Source organism: Populus euphratica, unplaced genomic scaffold (genome assembly GCF_000495115.2).
Source record: "Populus euphratica unplaced genomic scaffold, PopEup_1.0 scaffold21.1, whole genome shotgun sequence".
Classification (NCBI taxonomy): Eukaryota; Viridiplantae; Streptophyta; class Magnoliopsida; order Malpighiales; family Salicaceae; genus Populus; species Populus euphratica.
In genome coordinates this window covers 1,098,098-1,111,257 of record NW_011499887.1, presented here as the reverse complement: position 1 = coordinate 1,111,257, position 13,160 = coordinate 1,098,098, and the positions used below count along the sequence as shown (strand labels likewise).

The window sequence follows — 13,160 nt, the reverse complement described above, 5'->3', positions numbered from 1 at the left end:
GTGGAGATAGGGAGCAAGTAGGGTCTCGAGCCTCTACCAAAAAAATTAAACGTTTTTAGGATTGTACACATACTTTATATGCGTATCTTCTATACAAAAAAATAAATTGTACACACCTTCTATATGAAAGAATTCAATAAATTCTTCTTCAAGGTAGTTGTAAATCGCAATCGTAAAATTGTAGCCCCTGCAGGACCCACGTCCATGTTACCATCTCCAATTTATTAAATATGATTTGATTCAAACAATCAAATCATGCAATTTCCTAGTAATTACAATCACTACTCTTTTCCTTTCTTCAAACTAATACGGTTAGGCCCCTCCTCAAGAAGTGGTCCAACCTCTTCTCCTTCAGGGCTTTAGTTTCACCTTATAAATAGCACTTCCTTCCAAGCTTAAACCAAGAAAACTAGCTAGAATCAGCTCAACCATAGGTGGACAACAAGAGGATCATGGAAAAATACTCTTTAAATCCTGTTCTATCTTCCCTTCTCTTCCTTTCTTTGATAATTATGTTCTTAGAAATGGGGGTGGCCCAAAACACTACATCTACAATCCCAGTGAATGTAGGAGTGGTTCTTGACTTGGCTTCTTTGGATGCCAAAATTGAATTGAGCTGCATCAACATGGCCCTTTCAGACTTCTATGCCTCTCATGGTGACTACAAAACTAGACTGGTCCTCGACACCAGGGACTCAAAGAAAGATGTTATTGGTGCAGCTGCTGCAGGTTCCCTCTCTGCCGGTCCCTTCTCTTAATTATCATCTCTTTTCTCCAATTATGAATCATTGCTGACCATTTTTTACTGCCAATTATTAACCTCCTCATGCAACTTTTTAACAGTAGAGATTTTTACATTCCCTATTAATTATGTGAGGTTCTCGACCTGCAAATCTCTAGTTTGTTCCAAGAAATGCAGGTCCATGGACATGATATGAGCATATATATACCGTTCCATGCTTTCTATATTTTTCTTTTCAAGCTAAGGGTATTCTCAGAAAAACCTGCACATATCTAGACAAAACTCTCTTTCTGATCGTGTTTACCTAAGGCATTCACGCGCGAACCGGTTTATATTACTCTTCTAGGAACTCATTTAATAACTTAAACTCCTGAGATGATTATTTGATATTTACAGGAATTTCTTCCTCGACCTTTCATTGTATTGAACCCAAAATGACAACGTACGTGGGAAGCTTATCCGCAATCAACACTTTACGACCACGAAGGTCACCTTTTATCTTGGCCTTACTGTGATAATGAAGGACTTGCTGGTTTAACTTTCTGCTAGCAACGATAAGGTCGGTCAAAACACACAAAAGTCTTCATAAACCCCACCCCACCCCACCCCCCCGGTCGTCCATCGCGTGAGCTGTAACATTGGAGACTAGGAAACTTTAAATTATATATAATAACAATATTAACGAGTAAAAAAATGCAGTTAGGAACTTTAAATTAATAATTTTATTATCTAAAAATTAGTATATAATGATTGTCTTTCCAAGAGGTTCATAAAATATTTAAATAGGTTGATAAAATCTACATTTATTAGAAACAATTTAAAATCCGAAAACATAAAGAAAATTAAGACTGGATTCTAAAACACAAAAAAATTCTAGGAAAATAACAAAATTCACCAAAACAACTTGAAAGTTCTAATTCTAGAAAAATTCAAGTTTAATCTAATAGTTGGATCTCTTGTTATTTTAGTTTTAAGATGCTAACCTAATTTGACATGATTAAATTTTCTTTTGAGTCTAAACATTTCCCACCAATCTATAAAAATATTTTTATGGCAAGTTATATAGTTTATTTGAATCATAATGTTTACTTAAATACTCATTCTTGCTATAAGATCGCATAAATTTGTGGATGTCATAAGTAGCTTATCAGGACTCCATGCATAATCACTTTTGGATTATTAATAATTTAGAATTGAACTCATTGAATAATTTGTTTAACTTGTGGTCTTATGATCCACCATTTTATATGTAGTTAACAGCCTGAGATGTACTTCTTAAAATAAAATATGAACAAAATAAGCTTGGCACTACCTGTTTTAATTGTTTAGGATTGCTACGCCGATCATTGCATTATACTTTAATCATCATTCAACTATGATAATCATGTGGTTAGCATGTCAATCTATAAATTAATTTTGTTGATATAGAAGCACTAGTTCTTGCATTATAGATGTACACTCGCCAGTTAATTAGCCAGTTTTCCCTCTAGTTCAAACAAAAGTTCATGCTCTGCTTAAAAAGTTTGGATTGATAGTGAAAGAAATATATAGCTCGATCAGCATGGATTGATAGACAAAAGCATGTTAATTTTCTGCTGTCATGCCATTTCTTGATTTATAAGATAGTGTTTAATTACTGTCTCGTAACATAACAGAAAAGAAAAGGAAGTAAAGACAAAAAGAACATGTTTCTTTGTTTTTCTTGTTTTAAAATGATAGAAATTCACTATAAAACTGTCAAGAGACATGTTTATTTTATGTACAAGTCGTACTAGAACACTAACCAAATCCAACATAAAGTGTAGAGCAAAAGAGAAGAGCTCACAGATCATAAAACGTGACTGCAGAATGATCATCCTATAGGAAACTGTGATCCTATGCTTGATCGTTCTCTGCTGCAGAAGTCTTTAATTTTTCTAATCCCCTTTTGAAATGCAGCCCTGGACTTGATAAAAAATGTGGAAGTGCAAGCAATCTTAGGCCCAACAACATCAATGCAAGCCAATTTTGTTATTGACCTAGGAGAAAAAGCTCATGTGCCAATTATATCTTTTTCTGCAACCAGTCCTTCTCTTACTTCCATCAGGAGTTCATATTTCTTGCGAGCAACACAAAATGATTCAGCTCAAGTGAATGCCATAAGTGCTATAGTTCAAGCCTTTGGATGGAGAGAAGCGGTGCCCATCTACATTGACAATGAATATGGAGAGGGAATCATACCTTATTTAACTGATGCTCTGCAAGAAGTTGATGCTCGTGTGCCCTACCGGAGTGTCATTTCTCCATCGGCCACTGATGATCAAATTGATGAGGAGCTTTATAAGTTGATGACAATGCAAACTAGAGTTTTCATTGTGCACATGTTTCCATCTCTTGGCTCTCGGGTTTTTGCCAAAGCAAAAGAGATTGGCATGGTGAGTGAAGGCTATGTTTGGATCATGACTGACGGTCTGAGTGTTGATTTCTTGAGTTCACCAAATCATTCTGTCACCGATACTATCCAAGGAGTTTTGGGTATAAAACCTTATGTTCCAAGAACAAAAGAGCTTGAATATTTTCGAGCTCGTTGGAAAAGGCAATTCCTACGAGATAATCCAAATAAAATTGACGCTGAGTTGAACATTTATGGACTACTGGCCTATGATGCGACTACAGCATTGGCCTTGGCAGTTGAGAAAGCAGGCACTACAAATTTCAGCTTCCAAAAGGCAAATGTTTCTAGCAATTCATCAACAGATCTCGCAACTCTTGGCATCTCTTTAAATGGTCCAAACATTCTTCGAGCTTTATCGACCACTAGTTTCAAAGGCCTTACAGGAGATTACCTTTTTGTTGATGGGCAGTTGCAGTCACCAGCTTTTCAGATAGTTAATGTGAACGGAAATGGAGGAAGAAGGATTGGATTTTGGACGCCAACAGAAGGACTTGTGAAAACACTGAATCCGAGAATAAATAAACGTATGAATTCAACTTCTACTTCCAGAGTTTCGACTGTAATTTTTCCTGGGGATACAACTGTGGTTCCCAAGGGTTGGGAGATTCCCAGAAATGAGAAAAGGTTGAAAATAGGAGTGCCTGTGAAGTCTGGCTTCAGTGAGTTAGTAGCATTAACAAAAGATCCTGGTTCCAACACCACAAGATTCACGGGATTCTGCATAGATGTTTTTGATGCTGTAGTCAAAGCATTGCCTTATGCTTTGCCTTATGAGTACATCCCCTTTGCCAACTCTGATGGCGAACCTGCTGGAACTTACAACGATCTGGCCTATCAAGTGTACTTGAAGGTAAGACTTGCACTGATCTCCTTTTCTGTTCTTGTACTATATCACATTGAATATCATTCACATTGAAGTATTTTTTGTTTATTGCCAACAGAATTATGATGCCGTGGTTGGAGACGTAACTATTGTCTACAACAGGTCCTTGTACATCGACTATACCTTGCCTTTCACTGAAAGCGGTGTCTCCATGATTGTTCCGATTGCAGACAACAACAGCAAAAATGCTTGGGTCTTCATGAAACCTTTGACATGGGACCTTTGGGTGACCATTTTTGTGTTCTTTGTTTTCATTGGATTTGTGGTCTGGGTTCTTGACCATGATTGATCCTAAATTTAAACCCGGCGGTTTTGGCTTTGTAAGCTCACTTTCCTATCTTGTTACTTCCATTTACTCTGTGGCTAATAAGTGCTTATATAGTTTCTCATGTATCCTTTCTTTTTGTAACTTCAGGTCTTCCCTAAAGGTTCTCCTCTAGTGCCTGATATATCGAGGGCAATTTTAAATGTGACCGAGGGAGATAAGATGAAGCAAATAGAGGGTGCTTGGTTTGGAAAAAACAGCACTTGTCCAGAATCCGGCTCCTCAATTTCATCTAATAGCCTTAGTCTGGAGAGTTTCTGGGGGTTATTTTTAATTGCAGGACTAGCTGCATTGTTTGCTCTCATTATCTTCGTTGTCATGTTTGTTTACCGAGAAAGAAACGTCTTGAGGTCCTCTGATTCCACAGCTTCAATATGGAGTAGAATTGAAAACTTCTTTAGAACTTTCATTCAAAGGGACTCGACATCCAGTACTTTCAGACAAAGTGATCTGAATGATAGAAATGGCATCAGTCTGCCCACTATGTGTGTGCCAAGCCCATCAGCCTATTCAGTAGACACGGAATATCCAGCCAATGTCAAGATATTGCTCTAAATATACTATGATTGATCCTAAATTTAAAACCGGCGGTTTTGGCTTTGTTAGCTCACTTTCCTATTTTGTGATTTCCATTTACTCTGTGGCTAGTAAGTGCTTAGTTTCTCATGTATCCTTTCTTTTTGTAACTTCAGGTCTTCCCTAAAGGTTCTCCTCTAGTGCCTGATATATCGAGGGCAATTTTAAATGTGACCGAGGGAGATAAGATGAAGCAAATAGAGGGTGCATGGTTTGATAAAAACAGCACTTGTCCAGAATCCGGCTCCTCAATTTCATCTAATAGCCTTAGTCTGGAGAGTTTCTGGGGGTTATTTTTAATTGCAGGACTAGCTGCATTGTTTGCTCTCATTATCTTCGTTGTCATGTTTGTTTACCGAGAAAGAAACGTCTTGAGGTCCTCTGATTCCACAGCTTCAATATGGAGTAGAATTGAAAACTTCTTTAGAACTTTCATTCAAAGGGACTCGACATCCAGTACTTTCAGACAAAGTGATCTGAATGATAGAAATGGCATCAGTCTGCCCACTATGTGTGTGCCAAGCCCATCAGCCTATTCAGTAGACACGGAATATCCAGCCAATGGATCTTCTGCGAGCTATTATTCTAGTCCAAATAGGGAAGCATCTCAAGAGGTAGTCATAGAGACCGATCAGCTTACCAACCGAAATCAGGAGAGACCGGCAGCTTTGGAAATAGACCATGACAATAATTGACTTGTAGGTTATCATTTGACACTTCAGACACCAGTAGTCATTAGCATTGTAAAGAAATGGAATTACTGTATTAGAAACACATGTAAGTGAGATTATTTTACTAAGATTTAAGTAGGGTTAAACTGGGTTTCAGAAATTGAGTTGCTTTATATTGCTTGCCTTCTGGCATTACCTTCTGTACCTTCATATTTGTGATAGACTTCTTGCCTTTTCTTACAAGGCCTAACTTAACAAGAACCCAGAGATTTGCCTAGTGTTGAAGACTGCTTCAGGAATACATGAGTCCTGTTTTTTCTATTCTATTATCACCAAATAAATGTTGAGCTACTCTATAGGAACAAATTAGTTAGTTTAGATATTTTTTTCGCTGATTTGATGCTTTATTAGAGCATTTCGGTTGATTGTTCTTCCTATTAATGTAATGAAGTCTGTACGATAATAGCAGACTATTATCATAAAATTCTCTCCTGTTTTCTTTTCTTTTCTTCCTTTTAAAATCATTAATTGCTCTTGATACAAGAGCAATTTATATTATGGGACCTATAATGAAAGCTTTTTCAAACTTCTCTCATGTAACCCCTCTTGTCTTTTATGAGGAGAATTATCAACTTTTAGCTGTGAAAATAAAAATTTACTTGGAGGCATTAGATTTTTGAGAAGTTGTTGATGCAGATTATGATGTTCCTCTATTACCAAATAATCCAACTAAGACTTAGATTAAAAGCCTACTATAAAAAGTTTTTTTTAGCAAATAAACTCTATTTTTTATCCCTAAATCATAAATCTAGCTGGTTGTTCAACATAAATCTAGAAAGAAAAATAAAAAAAGCAAAAGAAAAAACATGCTTGTTTATTGTTGTTTCAACAACCATTTTCATAAGAATCATGTCTCTCAAATCAACAAAGAATGTCTAGACTATCTAAAAGAAGAATATATAAGAGATGAAAGGATACATGACATGTAAATACTAAATTTAAAAAGAGAATTTAAGCCACAAAAAATGAAAGAATTTGAGACTATCAAATAGCACTCAAATAAATTACTTGGTACTACATCCACATATTCTAGAATTGTTGAGAAAATACTGGTTACAGTGCTTGAAAGATACGAAGAATCAATCACAACTTTAGAGAACATAAAAGATCTATCCAAAATTATATTGATAGAACTTTTGAAATGTCTTGCAAGCTCAAGAACAACGAAGGCTTACGAGACAAGATTGTTTTGTAAAAGGAGCTCTACAAACCAAGCATCAAGATTCTAAAGAGGATTAGAATAAATTCTTCAAGAAAAGTCAAGCTTCAAGCTGTAAAATTAATGCTGATCAGTTTCAAAACAAGGAAAGATCTTTGAAAAAGGGTTATCCATCATGTCAACAACGTGGCAAGATAGATTATCCATCATTCAAGTATTGGAATTTTAAAGGTTTATCCGTCATGCGACTTTTGGCAAGAGTCTTTTCAGTACATTGCAACCTACAAGAATTTTAAAGATTTGAGGGGAAATGGTGATTATATTGCAGTGAAGGGAAAAAAGAACCATTGCAAAATAAATTGCCTATTAGAGAGTAGGTGGTTCCAGTTCTATGTTTTTTTCCCCGTTTTGGTTGGGGGGTCAAACTTATTATAATAGATTGGATTTGATAGTTAATTGCTCATTTGTTGTAGGTGTAAAAAGATTTGTTTACATCTCTGTTGCTGACTTTGCTTGGTCATTTACTTGCTACAAGGTTATTATGAGGGAAAGGTACTAATTTTCATTACTACTTATTTCAAGTACTGTATCTAGAATCATGTCACGTTAATGCTAATGGTTGGCATGACACATCTTCATCTTCATTTTTCTAGAAACAATGACTGTTTTCTAAAACTTTATAAAAACCAGCTTGTATTATACATAAATACAGTTTGATTTTTATAATACATTGTTTGGTATGAAATAGTTAAATCACAAGAAGAATCAACACTTTCAAGTGTGCCTTGATATTTACTTTCCCCTTTTCTTATCATTATTACCTCATGTAATTTTTTTACTTGTGGTTTGTTTTAAGTAGAAGGCTGCTGAAAAGGAGAAACTCTTGAAGGCTTAAAAATGGGTATAAATAAATAAGGGATATTATAGTAATTAAATAAAGAGTTAATAAATATAAATAGAAAAAAAATAGAAGAGAGCTATGTTGTAGGAGTGAAAAACTAATGGGAGTAGAGAAGAAAAGGGAAAGAAGAAGAAGAGAAAAGAGGCAAAGATAAGGGAAACAGAAAGAGAGTTGGAGAAAATATGTTTAAATGTAAGATTATGTATAAATGTGTGTTCTTTAAGCTTTAAATTTCAGTTTTTTTTTTTTAATATTAGGATTTTAAAGATTTTGTTTTGGGTTGATTGATAAATTAATTTGAATGTTATGGGTTGATTGTTAGGGGTAATGAGTTAATTAGTTGATTTTAAAAGTTTGTAGGTAAAGATGATGATTTTGAGTTATGATTTATGTAGATGGTGAATTTTGAGTTAGAAATCAGGAGATAACAATAGGTTTTCTGTGGAAATTCTAGGTTTGAGGTTGAAGATAATGAAATTTCAGTTTGGTCTTTTAATTTATAAAAATTATAGTTTAGTCCCCCAAACTTTGAAAAAATTATAGATTGGTCCCTAAAACATAATCTGATATTCTGGATAGAATTAAAAATGAATTATGTGCAGAATTCCAGTATAGTTATGAATTTATAATACTTTCAATTTGGTCCTTTCATTTGACAAAAATTACAATGTGACCTTAAAAATTTGAAAAAATTCCAGAATAGTCTCTGGAGCATAATTAGAGATTTTGGATAGATGAATTATGGGCAGAATTCTAGTATAGTTATGAATTTATAACATTTTCAATTTGGTCTTCCCATTTGAAAAAAATTACAATTTGACCCTAAAAATTTGGAAAAATTCTAGAATGGTCCCTGAAGCATAATTAGTGATTTTGGACAGAAATGAGGATGAATTATGGGAAAAATTCTAGTATATTCATGACTTTATGATATTTTTAGTTTGGTCCTTCAATTTGACAAAAGTTACAATTTGACCCTTAAAAATATGATAAATTCCAAATTGGTCCCTAGCTGTAATATTGTTTTTTTCAAATTGCTTTGATGAATAAATAAAGTTTATCTAATGAATAATTATTAATTTTATTATTTTTTTTTAATTTTAATTTTTTAGAAAAAAAATTACTAGTTTAGTTTAAAAACATATAGGGTTATGGAATAAACCCTTAGTTAAGTGTATTAAATAGGTTGTATGTTCTTTCAAGTCATTTTTTAATATTTCTTCTTTTTATTCAGATAATCCTGATATTCTACTAGCAGGGCATTAATAGGATTTTCTGCGGTATCTACTTTCAAGTTCTGTTTGCTTTCGAGTCAGGTGAGTGTATAATTTTTCATATGCATGAGAAATATTATAAATATTTGATTTGTTAATATGAATTGGATCATGCTTCTTGATAATATATATATATATATATATATATTGATTATTATTCTTGTTATGATAAAACATGATCCATTGTTGAATCTGAATTCTTAATATGAACCAATATGTATTTTGAATTGATTTCTGAATTGATAGCTCCTTATTTGATTGATGTCATGAGTTGAGTCTTGAGATATGAATATATTTATTTGATTATGATTATAAATCTATAGTATGCTAGTCAGAATACCCATGTTAACATGGCAATGTTAGTTTTTGTGCAAATCGTATCTGAATCCTAGTTGGCCACGGGAATCACCAACCTGTGTGGACTCATCATCCTACAATACGGAGTCTTATGCTCGTTATATTTTGATTTTCTAACGAGCTTTACCTTATGATATTTCTGTTATGACCTATTTGAAAAACCTTCTTATAAGAACTTAGAGCCATAATTGTATATATATTCTCATTGTTGTATTGCTTCGTGTGTGTGTATTGAACATTATTTACTCACTAAGTTGTTGAACTCAGCCTCTCATTATATATCTTTTCAGGCTTATAGCTTGTAAGCAAGTTACTTTTGTTGAACCTTCAGAACTTGCTCTTTTGTTGAAATTAATACCTTTTCTAGTTTAGTGCTCCACAACTATGAATTTGTATTAACTCTTGTATTAAGATAATTGAATTATATTATAAAATTAATTTGTTATTAATGTTGTGTTGAACTCTAATTGAGTTATTTAAATGATAAGTTTGTATGTAAGTTTGGGTTTGCATAGGTATAGAACCTTATAAGGAAACTTTGCCTATGTGCCGGTCATGGATCTGAGATTCAGGTCATGATAGTTGTTGACCAAGTTTGTATATGGAGGTAATTTTTTTCTTTTTATTATTGCAATTTGTACCTTTTATACATCTGTCATTCGTTTTACTCTTCTTAGCAACTGAAATCTAAGAAAGCTGTCCTAAAACTTTCGAATTTGGAAAGCTGTAAAATTTCCTTAATCTAAAATGCTATTATGATATATTGGTTTCATCCTTTATATCTTAGTACCCTTTTCACTGCATTTAATTGTCAAAATCTTACAGTTTAGAATGCTAGTGTATGTATTAGTTAGTATCATGGATAAATGTGTTTTTTTTGTAGCTGACAGCATATTTTTATCTTATATTATGGATTATAGTAACCATAAATATGATGAAATATGTTTCGTTTCCTTGTTTAGGAGTGGTTCTCTGGCTTGGGTTTATTTATGGAACTCGCAATGTTGGAAGGGTGAAGTTACCTCTTGGTGTAATCGGTTCTCTGTTATAGATGGTTAGTTCTTATGCATCCTTGTATATTTACCTAGATTACTAGGTTATCCCAAACAACACTTGAATGGCATACATCCAATCGTGAAGCTTTTGGCAAATTTAGGTTAGGCAATCAAAGCCATTGCCTCTGCACCCTGTGATGACTTTTCAATTTCTCAATATTTGTGGTCCTTGCAATTCATTAATAGTTATAGTCCTTTAGCGCTTGAGTAATTTAGTTTAACTCTTTAAAAGGATAAATGGAGATTGCAACTTGTCTTTTAGGAGCATGCTATGATTCTACTCATGAGAAATCAAGTTTTGAGGAGTGTTCCATTGCCTTGTCATCGATTACATGAGAGAAATGCTTGAAATGTGACGAGGAGAATTCATTCATATCATATTTAATCCTGTAATTTGGAGGTTTATTGTAATTTATTAATGGCAATCCCACTGCAGGTTCTCCAACATGCAAAACCATTTAAACAGCTTCACCTCATTGGACCCTTGTTCACTCCCCCTGCCAATGTTACTGCCATGGTGAAAGTTGCAATAACAGCAGCAACTGATCCAGTTTTCCCTCCTGGCATCGTGGATGTTTATAGAATGTCGCATTATAGCCAACAGCAAAGAGCAACATGGATTTGTTGATATTGAGAGTTCGTTTTGTTTTCTTCACCAATATAGAGTTCATCATCAATATCAAGATTTCATATGTTTTCTTCTTCTTTGTAAGTTCTTAAAATGTTAGCTATTGGAGGTGGACTCGCAGCATTTTGTGAACTGGAGACTCACAAAAAGGTTCCATTAACATATCTAATGAAATAAAAATACATGATAAGAACCAGCTCATACCCTGTATGTCTCTTGATCAAAAGAGTTTATGTAGGTCCCATAATAAAAATCATTAAAGCTAAATTATTTTTTGATGAATTTTTATTTTAAGGCACAAATATAATTTTACAAATTCTCAAATAAACCCTCCTATATGTATAACTTATATATTCATATAACAAATTATTATATGAAAAGCTATAAAATAAATAAACATTCAAACAAAATATATACATTATAAAAATTTACAATAAAAATTAACATTAAAAAATTAAGTTAAAAAAATAGATAGTTTTATTTATTTGAAATGAAAAATTCTTAATAAAAATTAAATTAGAATTGGAATGCTGACAAACTAAAGTAGGCGGTTGATTAAGGAGTGTTATTTGTTGTAGTGAAAAATAAAAGAGAAAAAGGAAGAAGAAGAAGAAAAAGAAATGAGAGGGGGTGGGATTGATGAAATTTTTCTATTTGTAATTTTATCTGTAAAAATAATACATCATTGTATTTTTTAGTTTTTAATTTATGTACCCATTGCAATTCATTTTTGTATATGTTTATTGATGGATACAATAAGCGATAATCTATTAATAAAATTTACAATAATTTATCGATATAAAAATTATATTGATATTTATATTTATATTTACCTGTTTTCTTTTCAAGTAATGAAAGTAATAACAATTTGTAATGATCTTAATTGCAACTCTACATCATATGCATATGTATGTTGATCTAGTTCCTGCTTTCGGGTAAATTTTGAATAGAAATTTGATAATTTTATTAGGGCGTGAGAAGGATTAAACTGAGTTGCATTATTAAAATGGAAGGCTACAATATTTTGGACTCTTGATAGCTTCTAACCTTCGTTTATAGTTGCTAGTTCAAGTTTTAAGTTTGGTTCTTAATTTCTGTCAAGGATAGAGACTTTCAGAATCTCAAGAAAGAACTAAAATAATGGCTTATCTCTGACAACATGCAGTTAATATATAAATTCCCTTCGTAAGAGTCAATAAACGGGACTGATTTCTTAATGATTGAAAATGTTAGTGTTTGGAAATGTAGTTGTATTTTTGTTTTTAAAAAAAATTAATTTTTTTATTAAAATTAATTTTTTTATATATTGTAAATTGTTTTAATATACTGATTTCAAAAATAATTTTAAAAAAATAAAAATATATTATTTTAATACATTTAGTATAACTTTAAAAAATAATCTAAATCTAACTCCCAAAAAGCCTGGAATTGATGGACTTAATCATAAATTAATTACTTCAATCAATCCAAGCTGACTTTCTGCATCCCGCGTTAGGCATACAAGCAAGCAATAGAATTTAAAATCCAAGTTGATTTTTTTATACATTTTTCTTTCTCCAGCTATTAATTTATCCTCCTAGCAATCACAAGAATCATTTGGATTCTTTTCTTGAAACTTGTTGTGCTAGTGATGATTTTTAAACTATGTCAGGGTTCACCAGGGGGCAAGGGACAAGTTAGGGGCAAGAGGGTCGACCTCAAAAAAAAATTAAAATGATGAGGTTTTGTTATATATTTTTTTTAAAATTAACAAGTTGAGTTTTCTATTTTTTTATTTTTTATTTTTTCAATCAAGACCAATTCAGGCTCCAATTCGATGGTCCCCAGGTAGAAGAATAAAGGCTACCTAACATCCAAGGCACCTGGTGTTTCAAGGGACTCGGTGTTGGAGATATCTTCTTCTCCTTAAAAATCTACGAACATAAATAATATTATTTTCAATTCAAGACTCTAAATTATTTGATTATATATGAATCCATCTTGACCTCATTTGTTGTTATCTTGGGTAAACTGTTGAGAAACACCTCAATCTCTTAAGCTACAGAGACATCTATGGCGCTTTGTTTTTGGGGGGGCCGGGTGTTGGAAGCAGAAT

The 13,160-nt window shown here is 32.9% G+C and overlaps 1 long non-coding RNA gene and 1 pseudogene across 1 annotated transcript; both read left to right on the top strand.

Moving 5' to 3' along the window:
- The first annotated feature begins 251 nt into the window (after positions 1-251).
- Positions 252-5,724, top strand: LOC105130540 (glutamate receptor 2.8-like; annotated as a pseudogene).
- Positions 5,725-9,930: 4,206 nt separating this feature from the next.
- Positions 9,931-11,343, top strand: LOC105130541 (uncharacterized). Its single transcript, XR_843254.1, has 3 exons — positions 9,931-9,989; positions 10,345-10,436; positions 10,874-11,343. It is a non-coding gene; the product is annotated as an uncharacterized LOC105130541 (long non-coding RNA).
- Positions 11,344-13,160: the final 1,817 nt, after the last annotated feature.